Source organism: Macaca nemestrina, chromosome 11 (genome assembly GCF_043159975.1).
Source record: "Macaca nemestrina isolate mMacNem1 chromosome 11, mMacNem.hap1, whole genome shotgun sequence".
Lineage (NCBI taxonomy): Eukaryota > Metazoa > Chordata > Mammalia > Primates > Cercopithecidae > Macaca > Macaca nemestrina.
Window position 1 is genome coordinate 35,887,930 of NC_092135.1, and position 15,860 is coordinate 35,903,789.

At 37.6% G+C, this 15,860-nt stretch overlaps 1 long non-coding RNA gene across 3 annotated transcripts in view; it reads right to left on the reverse strand.

The window, feature by feature from the left end:
- Window positions 1-8,764: 8,764 nt before the first annotated feature.
- The window catches only part of LOC105498645 (uncharacterized), a 32,134-nt gene continuing 25,038 nt past the window's right edge, over window positions 8,765-15,860 (reverse strand). For 2 of the 3 annotated variants that reach the window (XR_011609529.1, XR_003013384.2), the window contains exon 3: window positions 8,771-8,880. This is a non-coding gene — a long non-coding RNA (uncharacterized lncRNA). Of the gene's footprint in view, window positions 8,881-15,860 lie in introns of all 3 variants that reach the window. The other variant, XR_011609530.1, reaches the window with a different exon arrangement.

The window sequence follows — 15,860 nt, forward strand, 5'->3', positions numbered from 1 at the left end:
TTCAAACTTGCTTCTTAAATTTCCCACTCATTCAGGACAACTCTCTTTTCCTGGAAGAGGCACTCATTAAACAGTCACTGTTTTATTATCTCCTGATGAATGGCAAGGTTGGAGGGAATGGGACTTCTGTCAGGTAAACCTTGATAAGGGGGAAGCATCTGACCCTTGGGCTGCGGCCTCTTTAACCAGCTTTGTAAATACTTTAGGGACATCTTGAAGTCATGGGAACCACATTTTTCGTTGAAAAATTTTACATTACCAGAACATTTTCACAAGCCAGATTTCTAGCTTAGCCATATCCTCTGTGGAAGTTCAGTTCCTCACCTCGTCACTTCCCCACTAACATCCTCCCCCAGTCGCTAAGTGCTAAGCTAGATCCTACACACAGCCTCCACCAGTGCCTAGTTTTACTTTGAAGCTACCTTCACCCATCTCCTTTTTCCTCATGGTCTTGAACAAGCAGCTGGTCTTTTCTTATTTCATAGCTCATAATCCTTGCTGCGATGCTCACTGCACTGCCATCTCCTAGTAAAAGAACATCCTCTCAGCATTCTTCAAGCGATGGTGACTGACGCCACTTGAAGGCAATGACATGAAGCCCATCAGATTCCACAATTTTTAAAAAAGAAAAATCTGGTTTTTAGTTAGCCAGAGGGAAAGCATTAACAACATAGCTGTGCCTTGAGCTACATGCAGCAGGACAGACTCCTAGCAGACTTAACTGACTTACAAACACAAACGAAAAACATTTTGAAAGTTTCAGAAACACTGGTGGCATGGAGGGAGTGCAAGACCCTGAAGAGAATATGCTGAGGTTCTGAAGTGCGCAGGTGAGGCTTAATGATCTAGGTAAGGCTTAATGTTCATTCGACCTCACTGGCACTGGCCAGCTGGTGCCTAGGAATCTTGGGTTCACCACTACTACGTGACTTCCCTGGGTATAGAATCAAGTTTTCTTCTTGAAAAATATGAGACTCCTCATGAGCTCCTGAAATAACTTTAATTTCTACAGTGTCCACAAGAAAAGAATATTGGTAAAAGATCTTCTAGGTTTATTTTAATAAGTGAACCAATTCAATAATTAGTCTCTGAGAACCTCTGTGAGCCTAAATCCTGTTTCTGTTTGGCTTCATAAAAGATAGGTAGATGGCCCGGCGTGGTGGCTCACGCCTGTAATCCCAGCATGTTGGGAGGCCTAGACGGGCAGATCACGAGGTCAGGAGTTTGAGACCATTCTGGCCAATATAGTGAAACCCCATCTCTACTAAAAATACAAAAATTAGCCTGGTGTGGTGGCACGTGCCTGTAGTCCCAGCTACTTGGGAGCTGAGGCAGGAGAATCGCTGGAACCCGGGAGGCGGAGGTTGCAGTGAACCAAGATTGCACACCACTGCACTCCAGCTTGGGCAACAGAGCAAGACTTCATCTCAAAAAAAAAGAAAAAAAAAAAAGAGATAGGTAGATGTAGATTTCTATATCTGCTTCTGGGCTCAATCTGTTGTATGTTGTTTTATGAAAATATGTGAAGGAAATGTGGCCTCAGACCAATATGTAGATGGAAAAGTAAGAAGAATTCTAATAGCTTTTCAGATGATTGTAGATATTCTTTTTTGATAGTATACCAAAACTTAACAAGTAGTAGTGTCTTAAAGGTTAGTTGTGTGTGGAATCTGAAACCATATCAATAAGCTTTTCTTACTCTGTTATATTACAATCCATTAGCCCATTTGGTATTTTGAATGTATCTTTTAACCAAGCATAATTTCATAACATCATGGTGTCTTGGAAAATATTGGTTCACTGAATTATGCAGGTTTTTAAAATATTGACACATTTCATTTTACAACATCAAAAAATCACATTTATTATTAATACCAACAATTTCATTAGAGAACACTCTAAATATTATGAAGCTAGTAAGCTCATGGTGATGGAAATAAGTTTTCCAAAATTCAAATTTTCCCTTAAAGTTTGGATTTTACCGCTGGCAAAAAATACCATCACTCATTTTCCTAGAAATGAAAGACTCATGTTGTTCATTTTTATGGCAAATCCTAAAAGCTTAACTCTGAATTCGTATAGTTTGTCTCTCTTTCATACTTTCCGATAAAACTGACATTCCATAAGAGAAATGAGTAGTTCAGCCTGAAACTCAAATAATTGCGCAAGTGTTTTTCTTCAAGATAGTCATCACACTTTGTTATGGAGCAGAAATACAGCTCTTCCTGCTTCCTTCTCATTTTGTTGCCCAGAATATTTATCATAGTTAATTATATGTGTCTACTCGAAGGGTGTTTTTGGATGACTCCACTCTCTCTCATCTCTTCTGAAAAATAAAAGGAAACAGAAATTTCTAGAAACCAAGAACCAAATGAACAAAGTCAATATTATGCCCTAAGGCAAGCTTTCCCCTACATGCTTAGAGCTAGCTCAAGGGGTGTGAATGCCTCTCCAGGTCCAGTCTCTTGGTGCCACAGAAGGGTCAGCATTGACTCTTACTCTGCGCAATTTGTTTCAACCCAGTGGGGCCTTGTTAAAAAAGAGCAAGAATGTCTGCAATTCCAGATCTCATTTCATGCATAGTTGGCAGTGCATAAGCAATTTATCAGATTCCAAAATATATTTTTAAAAAGTCGATGAGGCTGAGGTCCTTTATGATTGTTGTGGATCCACATCAGGAAGAGAAACCTTTTAAGGAGAAGAATAAGATATTTTCATTTGCATAAAAACAATAAAACTCCTTCAGCAGCAATTTCCCCAATATAAAAAGTGAGAACACAGCACCTTGGTGACACAGACATCTGTTACTTAAACAGATGCCACCTTCTAAACTCACTCAAGCAACCCTCTGCTCAACCAGAGACCCCTAAACCAAAATTCAGTTCGTGGATAGAGCAATATGTGCAAAGGGTGCTTTGAATAACGATTGGTTTTACCTCCCAACATCATTATGAATTTGTTTGACTTTTGTGTGTTGTTACTTTAGCAAAATCTCCTCCATCATTTCTCTCAGTAATATCTTTCTTCTAACTTAACCTCCACAATCTGCAAAATAAAATGGTTCCTGCTAAGATTCATTGCTGATTAGCATTAACCCTTCAAAAGCTAAACCATGGCTTTTGTTTGTTTGTTTCTTTCTTTTTGCAGATGCACTTTAATGACTTCACAGGACAAGGCTCTAACACTATTTAGGAGAGAAATGAAAGTTAGTTCCTTTTTTTATTTTTTATTTTTTTCTAGTGGCGCAAAGGGTCCCTGCTGATGTTTTCCAGTGAAGCAATACTTTCCTAGCCTGAGACTGATACGCGCCTTCAGAAGTTAGGCTTACACTTCTAAATCAGCAGTTCATGAAAGGCATTACGAAAAACTATTATACTGCTATAATGGATGACAGCACAGTTGTATATGTTACACCTTGAAGTAAGCAGTAGGATTTTCCATCACTTGATAACCTTGAAACTGCTACGATATCAAATTGCTATCATGAATATTGTGCAGGAGCAGAAATAACTCAGGAAGCTGCCTTTGTGAATAATAATCAGAAAACTGCAACATTTTTACTGAGAAAATGGATTTGAGGCACTGGTGTATTGACAAGCTTTCTAACAGGAAACTAAGGTAGACATTACAAGTACATTCACATTGAGCTATGCATCAATCCATCATTCAGCATTAGATTTGTAAGTTCTAATTAGTTAAAAATATTATTAGCAAAGAATTATGTGGTACATTAAAATTTCCAGGATATAGGGCAAGGAGAGCCCACATGTTATTTTGTAGCTGAAAACAATAAATAAAAATATTTGTTTAATATTTCAACTTCTCAATGTACTCTGAAATCTAACTCATTCCAGCAGAGTATAGAGATGAGGTTTGGGAAGTGAGGATTTGTTTAATAGGCATTTAAATCAATTGCAACATGAAGACATGGTAGAAACAGACATAGGAAATGTTTATTACACCTCTCTTTCTTTTTTTCTAAAATACATGTGTTTAATTTTGCCAAATCCTGGCTTTGTTCATGAACACAGCACCTAGTATTGGTCTGTAGCATTTTCAGACGACAAAGTCTACTGAGAACTCTCGACAGCTATGTGAAAACTCAATGTCTGGAGTGATTCATCATTATGTCAGACTGGCCAGCACTTTGTCACAGTGACTGACAATGGGAGAAACTTGGAAATAATACAAAGATTCTCTGTTCACTGATAGTGTCTGTAGTGTGATTAGAGAAGAAAGCTTTGAGACTGTGAGGAGAATCTTAATTTTCCCTTAAAATTAATTTTGATATTTTACCCTTTGTTGGACAAATTCCACCTAGCTTTTTCAATGTCTTACTCAAAAGTGGTCTTTTTTTATTTAAAATCGTGCCTGGAGCCTAATTATTGAACATCACTGCACATTCAACAGCTTAGTAGGTGGGGTGAATAATTTTTCAATAGTGTAAGACCAGCTACACTGGCTTTATAGTGGACTACTCTATCCAGACAAGAAAAGTAAATGCCCTCCAGTTAATGGTTGAAAGTGGTGTCAATGCAACCTAAATTAACTCATGCCTAACCCTTTTCTTGGAATCTGGAATCATTTTATACTATTCAATCTAGCAAAATCCTAAAACAGTAATGATATTAATTCCTTACTTCAGGTAAACTATTGCTAGACAAAGTAATGTAATACATGGGCATTATTTTTAGAGGTGCTTGGAAGCAAAGTTAATGGCTTTCATTTATTTCCCATTCCCTCTATGGGAAATAAATGAAATAGCATCTTCTATGGATAGTAGATCAATAATTCCACCTTCTTATTAAAAAATTCAAAAAGCTAAAATGGATCCCATCCAGAAAAAATGTGATTACAAGAGGAGTAAATTATTAGAGGGGATAATAATAAAAACTAGTATTTGTTGACATTGTATGCCAGAAATTACATAGATACTATCTCATATATTCCTAAGAAATTCTGAGAGAAGAATTACCATAACCATTGCACAGTTTACAAAATGGAGAATCAGAGAAGAATAAGTATACAATTGGTGAATGGTAGAGCTTGAATTTATGTCCAAATATGCCTGCTTCCAAAGACAATAACCATCAGAGTAACAGACCATTTAAAGTGAGATACATGAAAGATAAAGTTAAGGAATATAAAAAGATGTGCAGTCAGATATCTATCAAAGTGATGGTCTCAAGATGCACATCACTTCCCTTCATCACTCTCTCATCTCCCTCAAAATCTCACTGCTTTAGGTTAAAGCAGAAAGTCCTCACCATAACCAATGTAGCAATGTGTGATCCAGGTCAGACCTGCCTTCCAAGCCTCCTTTTCCAGCACCTTGTCCTTCTCTCTATTGCAGCCTCACTGGCTTACTGGTGGTGCTTTTTATCTGTCATGCCGTCTCTTGACTTTTGCTGTTTCTAGTTACTAAAATTCCCTTCTCTATCCTCTTACCTGGTTAAATTCTTTCCATCCTCCACAGCTCAGTTAAAGAACACCATCAGGAGGTTGGATTCCCCTTATCATATGAACCAAATACCTTTCTTTTATTGCGTTTGTCAGAATTGTAACTTACATTTGTTAGAATGATTATTTAATTTATACCTGACTAATTCACTTGACTAATATCTCCAGAGACTAGCTCTCCCTGCTACATAAATAGAGGTTCATTAACTCTGAGAGAATGAATGAGTGAATGGATAAATAGTTTTTATCTGTATTCCCTCTTATAGTTTGTATTTAGAGTTTTACTTGATTTTTATTGCAACTCAAGGACAAAACAAATTAGGTATCGCTTTCTCATTTTACTGAAGAAGAAATTAATGCTCAGAGATGTTTAATACTTAACTAAATTTACGTGGGTAGTGGCAGAGCCTGCTAAAATCTGAGCCTTCTGAATCTCAGATCAATGAGGATTATACCAAAGCCTTACTGTGTCATCAGTGGAAATTCAAATTTCTACTCATAACAAAACACAGAAAATGCAAAAAAAAAAAAAAAAAAAAAAAAGAGCACCTCATTGACCATGGAGATAGCATGCATGAATTAGGGAATACACCTTGAAAATAGCAGCATTGCTTTCCCCTGTGGTCTGCCTGGGCCAGTTTAGGGTCACGTTTAAGCTCAGACTCTCATTGAGGTCCTGCAGGAAGAATCTAAGCCTTGAGTCAGGAGTGATGTCTCTCATGTCAAGGAGCCGATTGTAAACTCCAGGTGAGTGGCGGTAAAGTGGCCAAGGTTCAAAACCATGAAACGCACTTCTGGCCAAGGCTTTGTGGACAGGGAGGTAATATATTCCACAAAATATTATAAAAATGGCTTCTGGCTTTGGAGCACAACAGCCTCCCATGTGGGGTAGCTGTGACAGGTGCCTTTGAGCCCAAATATACCAAAGGCCCATTGAGAGTTTATTATTTCCTGAAAACACACAGTTCAGGCCCAATAATAACTCATGCCATTAACTTGTGGGCTCAGCCGACCCGATTTTTGATCCAGTTTGGACCAGTGTGGAGAGTATATTGGTAGCTTCAGATACGGCAAGTCTGGAACGAGTGGTCCAAGAGCAAGCAAGGCGCAGAGACCAGGGTTTCTCTAACCACAGCTGGCAATGCTCAGCCTGAATGATTGTACTTGAGCTTAGTTTCCCTGTTGACTTCTCTTAAAAAGAGAATGTTGCTAATAACCATAAGTACTTGTTCGTTTCCTCTGTCCTTTTTCCCAGGAGTTCGACCCTTTTTCAGTTCTCCCAGATATTGGTTATAATCTACTTAAATTGAATCGACCCCTCCATCACCCAGAACCATGAACCAATCACCCATCTACTTTTGAGAATCACCATTACCATGACCTTTGAGGAGGCCTGGGTTGGTTCTGCTTCCTGAGCTCTTCTCGATAATGTCTGGTTGTCTTATGGTCATAATCTCAGGTACTGGGGCTAACCCCTAGCTCCAGCCTTGTCTTTCACAAAGGCCCACCTGAGAAAAATTAGATTATCTTTCAGTGGAGCATTTGTGAATTCTGATGAATTTCACCTAGATTTCTACATGGCAGATTTTGCCTAGGGAATGTACGGATTGTCCATTGTGATTGTTCAAGCAAGCACCAGGGCTCTGTCCTCACCCAGCAAAGAGGAAAATTCTTGGGCGAGTCTAAGAATGTAAGAAAAGCATCAACCAAGGAGAATTGTCTAGTATGCTAATTGCATATGCACCCAGACTAGTCATTCTGTTTAATCTGTACTCACCTATTGACCCTGAAGTTCTGCACCAAATTCCAGCTTTTATCCCCAAACTGTATTGACCTCATTGTGGTTTTCCTGCTCTTGTTTGGACATCCAGATCTTACATGAAATGTCAGGTTCCCGGCTACTTTGTTACTGATTGTTTCTTGCCTGTTTGAGCTAATTTCTTAACTCTAGAGTCTACCCTGGCCTTTCTAAATGTCACTAGAGAGTCAAAAAATTGATAGCACTCGTGAGGACATTATTGCCATATAAACTGGTATGGTGTGAGTAATGACACAGGTGATTCCAGTGTGGAGTAAAGGTTAGAAGCTACTGTTTTATCTTCTCAGTATTCAGCTGAAACTGAATTTCAGAGAGAATGGCCGTTGTGAGGGAGAGTGGGTTCATGAAGCAGAGGGAATAAGCAAGTGGGAAAGTGATTTTTACAAAGGGATGATGCCAGTGTGGTAAGGAGGAGATAGAATAAAAGAGAGAAGAGCATGTCCTGGAAACTGTGTCCAGAAAAAATATGCTCAGCACGTAGACAGAAGGAGAGAATCCAATCTAGACCCTTAGATGAAAACCACTGGTACAAGCAACACATACTGGACACAGTGAACTCATACTTAGTCACACTATATACCTGGTTAAAGCACCAGTGAGCCCTAGGCTTATATGCAACCCTAAAGGCCACACAGTCTATCTTCCTGTCTCCTCATGGACTCTCTGAGCATCAAGAATTACCACTTAGTTCTAACTAACCCACTAGTTGACAAAATCCGATCTCATACTGGTTATCATTTTTTTTTAGCAATTCTGTGAAGCAGACAGGACAGTTATTATTACTTTTATCTCCATTTTACTGATAAGGATAATGAGATCCAGAGTGGGAAAGTGACTTGGCCAAGGTCACATAGCAGCCGAATTCCAGGCAGGACTCAGAATGGAGCTTAAATCTTCTCATTCTAAATCCACAGCTCCTTTATTTCACCACTCTGCCTGAAAAGATTGAGAATTACCTCAAAATACAGATATCAGTTTACATTATGACATCTGTATTTTGTGGGTTCTTCACGGGTTGCTGTCCTTAAGTAGGTGGGGAAGGATATCAAGACCACTGTGTCTGTTTCCTCAACAGTTTCATCGGTGATCAACTGATTAAGGGATATGGTACTATCCTTCTGGATGCCTTTGGAAATTTACAGAGAGGATTTTTTATTGTCACAATGATGAGGAGTCACTACTGGCATTTACTGAATGGGGACCAGGGAGAGTGGTAAAGTCACAGTGCATATTACATTTTCACACAGTAAAACATTCTAACTTCATTCATGATGTTGAGTGCTCAGTGTACATCATGTAGGTAAAAAAAATCTGTTTACAATTATCTGAATCAATAATTTAACTCCAGTAGTTTTGCATGGCTTTAATAGTTACTGAGTTTTCAGCAATGTGACTCTGAAATAGATCCAGGAAAATTTTATATTTTTGTCAAAAAATTAGGAAGAGTCGTTCACCACCTTAGAAAATCAGAATGCTGTAATTTTACCTTCCTTTGCTGGCTGAGTTTATAATCTTGCCCAAGAGTGTGGATTGAAGGAGGTTTGCAGTATAGCTGCCAGAAATCAACTCTCCCTCTTCTTTAACACGATAATTTTGGATGCCTGAGAAACCAAGGGCATAATTATAAGATATTGAACTTCATTCTGGAAAGACAACTAGTTTAATGACATTGTGCTTCACTAATAAAAAGTCTTGATTTTGTCTGAAATGATTGGAGGATGAAGTCGCTTTTCACGGGATTATCCAGAAACTCAGGTGACAAGTTTGAATTTGAAATGGAAATGCCTTAGTTGGAAAACATTTCACAAAGTCGGCTTGTTTTTCTATCCTTTCTCCAAGAAAAGATGAGAAGTTGCGTCTGGATGAAACATTCTGTCACAGATTCATTTCATCTTCATGTCAGAGCTTGTGTATTATTTAGAGGTAATTTAAGATTCCTATATATGGTAACACATATTGAAACTTTCATTTCACCTACTGCACTCTCTCCCTGCACTTTCCAATTCCAGTCTTTGTTTTGGAATGAGACTATTAAACTGCGATATGAAGTTAAACACACTTGACAGGGAAAGGTGTGTGAGTCAGCAGTTTGTAGCTGCCAAGAAAGGAAGAGAGGGCTTTCAAATTCATGTTATTGATGTGAATTATTTTGAAGAATGTATGGTTGGCAGTTTCAGTAAACTTTGGCAGGGATCAGCAATTTACTGATGATGAAAATAAACTAACAAACAACAACACTACATTCTCTAACCAGGCAGCAAAACTGATCATTCGATAATCAAAAGTAAAGCAGAGAGAGCTATAGGTGATCATTTCAGAGTGACCCATAGAGAGGCCTCTGAAGTCAGCTTCTTAAATGGGCAGATATCATCTTCACAGTGAATGACACGTCTGCCAAATATGACATCTGGGCTAGAATTTTCTTAGAATCTTTAGTTCTTTAGTGACAACTGCTTTGGAATATTTTCTAATCATTATGTTTTCAATAATTGTGGGAAGACCCAAAGATAATTCTGGAAAATCTTATCCATATCAATTGCATTAAAATCTTCTGGGAAGATATAAAGAAAAAACAAAACAAACAAAAAGGCGATTCCAAGGTCTAAGTCCCAGCACTCAGGATTTAGTAGCTCTGATGCAAGGCTTGAGAATATTTATATTAAAAATACTCCGTGGTAACGTCTAAGGAGCCAACAGACGTGGTATCCACTGGTTTGATCACTTGTCTATTAAACGACAGAATAAAAAGAACAATGTAGAATTTCTCTGGGTTCATTTCAATAATTTGTAGTAAATTCTAATTATCCTCAATAATATTACATAATTTATAAGAATATAAAACATTTAATATTGAGGATGTTAAAAATAAAGGTAGTTTACTTACTGTGGAGAAGGACACAAAGAAAGAGATGGAAAGAGTGTTTATAGCACACACTTTCTGGCCCAGTGTGGGATAATGTATGAACTGCTGGGAACACTTTCTCAAGGCCTAGATGTACCTTAACAGTAGCACAATGTTAATAGCTATTCCTGAGCTGTGGCTTAGCTCTTAATGGACACAATATTTCAGTCATAGGGACAGCTAATGAAGGAAGACTTGGTTTCAGAGCATCAAAGGAGATGAAATGCAGCACCACTGCCTAGATAGTTTCGGACTCAGATGGAATATGGAGCCACCAATCCTTCAGCTTACCAGACCAGGAAGAACCATTCTTTCAGTAGTTCCTGACAGAGCAGGAGCATCACCACCTTAGACAAACACTGCCATTTTAAGTTTCCCTTGATTAAAAACTGCCTAAATCCAGCCCGAAAAACATCAGCCTAATGGCTAATGTTAGCATGACCATAAACCACAAGTGATACCTCTGACCAGAAACATTCCAACCCTGAGATAAACCCATTCTGACCAGAATCATGCCAACCCTGAGATAATCTCCCCTCCAACCAGAAATGTGCCATCCCCAAGATAACCTCCCTTCCTACCAGAGACATTCCAGCCCTGTAATAAAACTCTCCTCCACACAGAAACATTCTGAGCCTGCAATAAGCTCTCCCTTCCTATACCCTTAAATACTCTTATTCTGTAAGAGAGAAGGCTCCTAACCAAAAATAAGCCAGAAGCCCCTCTCAGGTTTATTCTCCCAAATAAACTGGTCTTTGACCATTGAGCCACTTTTCATGTTTTTCTTCTTTCTTTAACCCTTACAGTTCCTTCTCCCTTCTTAAAAAGCAGAGGCTTATAATTTAGTGAGTTTGGGTTAAAATACTTTACTATTCACCCAAGAGAGGTAAGGTTAATAATTTAGCACCCTCACACAAAATTATTTGTTGATTATACCCATTGAGGCAGTGCATATTCTCATAGCTCTGGTTTCAGTCTCTGCTTTTCCAAAGGGCGACAAACTTTGTGCAGCAGTAAACTGTAAAAACTAGGTGAAACCTCCTTTACACATTTTATTCCAGCACCCAAGTTTTGAAGATCACAAACAATTAGGACACATCATTTATAATTATACAATCATAAAATATTGAGAAGAGATCTTATATATGATCTGGTCCACCTCTAACTGGGAGTCATCTCTGACCCCTCTCTTTCTATTACACATTCCAGTTTCATCAAACAAAGAGTTAATCAGAAATTCTTTTGCCTCTACCTTAAAAATATATCCAGAATAGGCCAGGCGCAGTGACTCATGCCTGTAATCCCAGCACTCTGGGAGGCCGAGGCAGGTGGATCACCTGAGGTTGGGAGTTCAAGACCAGCCTGACCAACATGGAGAAACCCTGTCTCCATTAAAAAGGCAAAATTAGCTGGGTATGGTGGTGCATGCCTGTAATCCCAGCTGCTTTGGAGGCTGAGGCAGGAGAATTGCTTGAACTCGGGAGGTGGAGGTTGCGGTGAGCTAAGATCAGGCCATTGCACTCCAGCCAGAGCAACAAAAGCAAAACTCCATCTCAAACATATATATAATATATAATATTATATAAAATATTATACATTAATATATTAATATATAATGTGCTATATAATATCTAAATATATAATATATATATAAGGTTATATATATAATTTATATATATATTTATCTCCACAATAAGACCATTTCTCATAACCTCCACTGCAGTGACCTTGGCCAGAGAAACCATCAAGTTTCACTTGCATTACAGCAAGTCCTAACTGGTGTTTCTACTTCTATCTTTGCCCACTAAAGACTTGCCATATCATATCATAGCAGAAAGATATTTTCAAAATAGAAACTACATCATGTCATTCTTCTGGGCAAAAAGCCAGTCCTTACAATGACTTACAGGATTCTAAATGATTTGTTTCTAGTTACTTCTCCAATCTCATCTCCTAACTTTTCACTCCACTGAAGACATACTGGCCTCCCAGCTGTTTGCTGAGCATCTCAACTATTTTTTCACCTCAAGTCCAAGGTCCTGGTGTTTCTCCTGCTTGGAACAGTTCTCCATAGCCAGTTTCTTCAACTCCTTTAAGTCTTTGCTCAGAGGACACTTTCCTAGTGAGGTCTACCCTGATTACACAAGTTAAAATTCCAACTCATCTCCCTCTCTGCACTCTATGCTGGAACTCCTTATCCATTTTCCTATTGCTTGTTGAAGATTTCCATTGGTTGGCTCTCTGTCATCTCACGCTTATCATCACAAGTGAAATTCTTTATCATTCCCCAAACTTACCACTTTATTTAACAGCATCCCTTCCATAATGAAATCTGGCAACTAAAATTGATTAGACATGCTCCATGTCAGAAGCTTTATGCATTATGTCACTCAATCATTCATCTAGTCCTGTAAATACAATGTACTTATTCCAATTTAAAGCAAGTCCATGAAGAGTATATAGTGAATGGTAGAGCTGGTATTCAAAGCCAGGTCCCAGTGACAGGACACACTAGTGACTTCCAACTATACCTGGGGTCAGCAAATATGGATCATAAACCAAATACAGCTCACCATCTGTTTTTGTACATAGAGTTCTGTTGTAACACAGTTACGCCCATTTGTTTGTGTATTATTATGGCTATTTTTATGCTATAACCAGAGTTGAGTAGTTGCCAACAGAGACTATATGACCTGCAAAGCCTGAAATACTTATGATGTGGCAAACTCCTGATCTCTACCATGCTGCCTTTCATATAAAGCAGAGGTTATTTGATCTAGAAATTTCCCAATATATAAATATACAAGGAATATTTCATACACAGGAATGTCTACTAAGAAAAAAACTTGTTTTAAGAATAATATTCAAAGTTTTAAAGTTGTAGATCTCCAAATTTAGCTTTTTTTAGTTCAGTTTACTATACGTAATATCTTTCTGCAGATACACCAACTATTAATAATCACTGTTGAGGATGCCTTTGATTATTTTTGGTATAGATATAGTTGGACTCAATTAAAACATGTTTAATCCACATTTATGAGTTTAATATTTTCAGTTTCCCTTTTACTTACTTTACTTCTCTAACTGAGATATACTCATTTAAGTTTTATATAGCAAATACATGAAATATATAGTAACACTTAGATCCCTAAAATTTGCAATATTGTTTACATATTGAGGAAGACTTTAACCTAAAATTCTAAGTCCAAATCTCTTATTCAAATATATATTTTTTATGAAATTTGTAAGTTTCACTTGTAGTTCGGGAGAACCTGCCTCCATCCAGCACACCTAGAGCCTCCCAGCCTCCTTAACTTTTCTGAGTACTTACTGCCCTACAAAAGGGAGATGAAACTATTTTCTTTCACTGAAGTCTCTAAGATTTCCCTGTTTTCCTTATCAGGTATTTCTTATTTTAAAACTTTCTTCATAAAATAAGTTTCTATACACACTTTTTATGAAATGTTAACCATGAGCTTTCTATTTAAAATTCCATCATCTTCAACGATAGGTTTTCTATTTGCAATTTAGTGCTGCGTTACAGGTTTATCAGACCCTTTTCTGAAAACAGGCTGTGAATGGAAAATTGAGTGAGAGGATCCAGGCACCTGTATTGCAGGGAGTTTATGAGAATGACAAGATATTGTCTAACCTTGGGATTGTCAGAACACCTCTGATCCTCTGGTTTATCTTCTACGCTGTGAAAATAATACTTGCCTCACAGATTAGATGTGAAAATGAATAGAAATATAAACTAAGAAAGTTCCTGGCATAGTGTATGTGGTCAGAGTGTTTTGGTTTATTTGCTTTTTTAAGAAAAATAGTATATTTTTCAAGTAAAATATTCAGAAAGATGTATAAATCATAAAGGCACAGTTTATGAGCCAGTACAAAGTGATGCATCTGCCTTTTTACTCCCCAGGTCAAAAAAAAGATAACCAGCACCTCAGAAGTTCTCTTCATACACCCCTTAACCTCTACTCACTGGATTTGTTTGACCTGTTTTCAAACATTGTATCTTTAAAATCATATAGTATGCATTATTTTGTGTTTTGCTTTTCCATTCCACATTACGTTTGTGAGATATAGCAATATGACTGTAGGTGGTAGTAGTTTGACCTTTTTCATTGTTGTATGGTATTTCATCTTATGCCTATACCATGATTTATCTATTCTTCTCTTGATTAACATGTAACTTGTTTTCAGTTTGGGAACAGTATAAAGTTATGTTGCTATAAAACGTTTTTACAAGGCTTCTGGAACTAATAAGTACTTATTCTTTGTTGACTCTATAACATGGAGTATTAATTGCTGGGCCACAGGGTGTGTGTATGTTTAACTTTAGTTCGTAGTATCAATTCCTTTTCAAAAGTGGCTGTACAGGTACCAAATTTATTCTCACGACAGTCATTTATGCAGAATCCAGTGGCTCCATATCTTTGTCAACACTTTGTATCTCATTATGGTTTTAATTTGCCTGTTCCTAATCACTAAAGAAATTAAGCTTTTTTTTAACACCAACACTACTTTAACAGAATTGACCTTCTAACGTCATTGATTTATCTTAATCTAGAACTATCTTCCTGGTAGGCAACTGATTAGTTGACGCCCTTAAAACTTGTCTGTAGAGAGTACAGATTTCTAATGTAAAAATTAGCAAGTGTGTTATAGGGACATTTCCTTTGTATAACAACAACACAGACAAAAATAAACAACTTTCTAAATATTAATACCACTTTTAAAAGCTATCCTGAAATTCTTTATTCTTATAAGTATTTGGTGAAAAGGTGAGGTAATTTTTATTGGTATAAATGTATATGTCATAATTATCAACAAACAAAATCAATTCCAACTGTAATACTCAGACACGTTTTGCATGAAAAGTAGCATGCAATGGCAAATGCAATAGTATCTCCTTATTTTTTAGGCCATTAAAAATCAGTGCTGGCTGGGCACGGTGACTCACACCTGTAATCCCAGCACTTTGGGAGGCCGAGGCGGGCAGATCACCTGAGGTCGGGAGTTTGAGACTGGCCTGCCCAACATGGTGAAACCCCATCTTTACTAAAAATACAAAAATTAGCCAGGTGTAATGGCACATGCCTGTAATCCCAACTATTGGGAGGCTGAGGCAGGAGAATCACTTGAACCCGGGGGGCAGAGGTTGTGGTAAGCCGAGGTGGCGCCATTGCACTCCAACCTGGATGACAGAGCAAAACTTCATCTCAAAAAAAAAAAAAAAAAAAAAAATCATTCCCACTTCCACCCACATCATCAATGAAAAAAGGCAGCAACAAATTTGGCTACATAAAGATGACAAATGTACAAAGGACAACCTGTGAGAAGGGACAGGTTTAGATTTTTGGCTTCATGTTCAGGTTTCATATTTTCTAATTTGAATTTCTACTGATTTTGATATCTTTTTATGCTCTGATTAGGCAGATTAAATATGTCCATAAAGAATTTTCCAGATACACGATATTTCATGAGATCATAATAAAATTATTTGAAGACACAGACAACATGTTTGATTTTTTTTTAAGGTTTTGTGTGTTTCTGAGAGAACCTTTGTTTATATCACTTTACTAGCATGTCAAAGAATCCCTGGTGAGGACTATAAATTGAAAACCAGAAACAATGCCAACATTATTATTACACCTGGAGCATTTAATCTTGTCT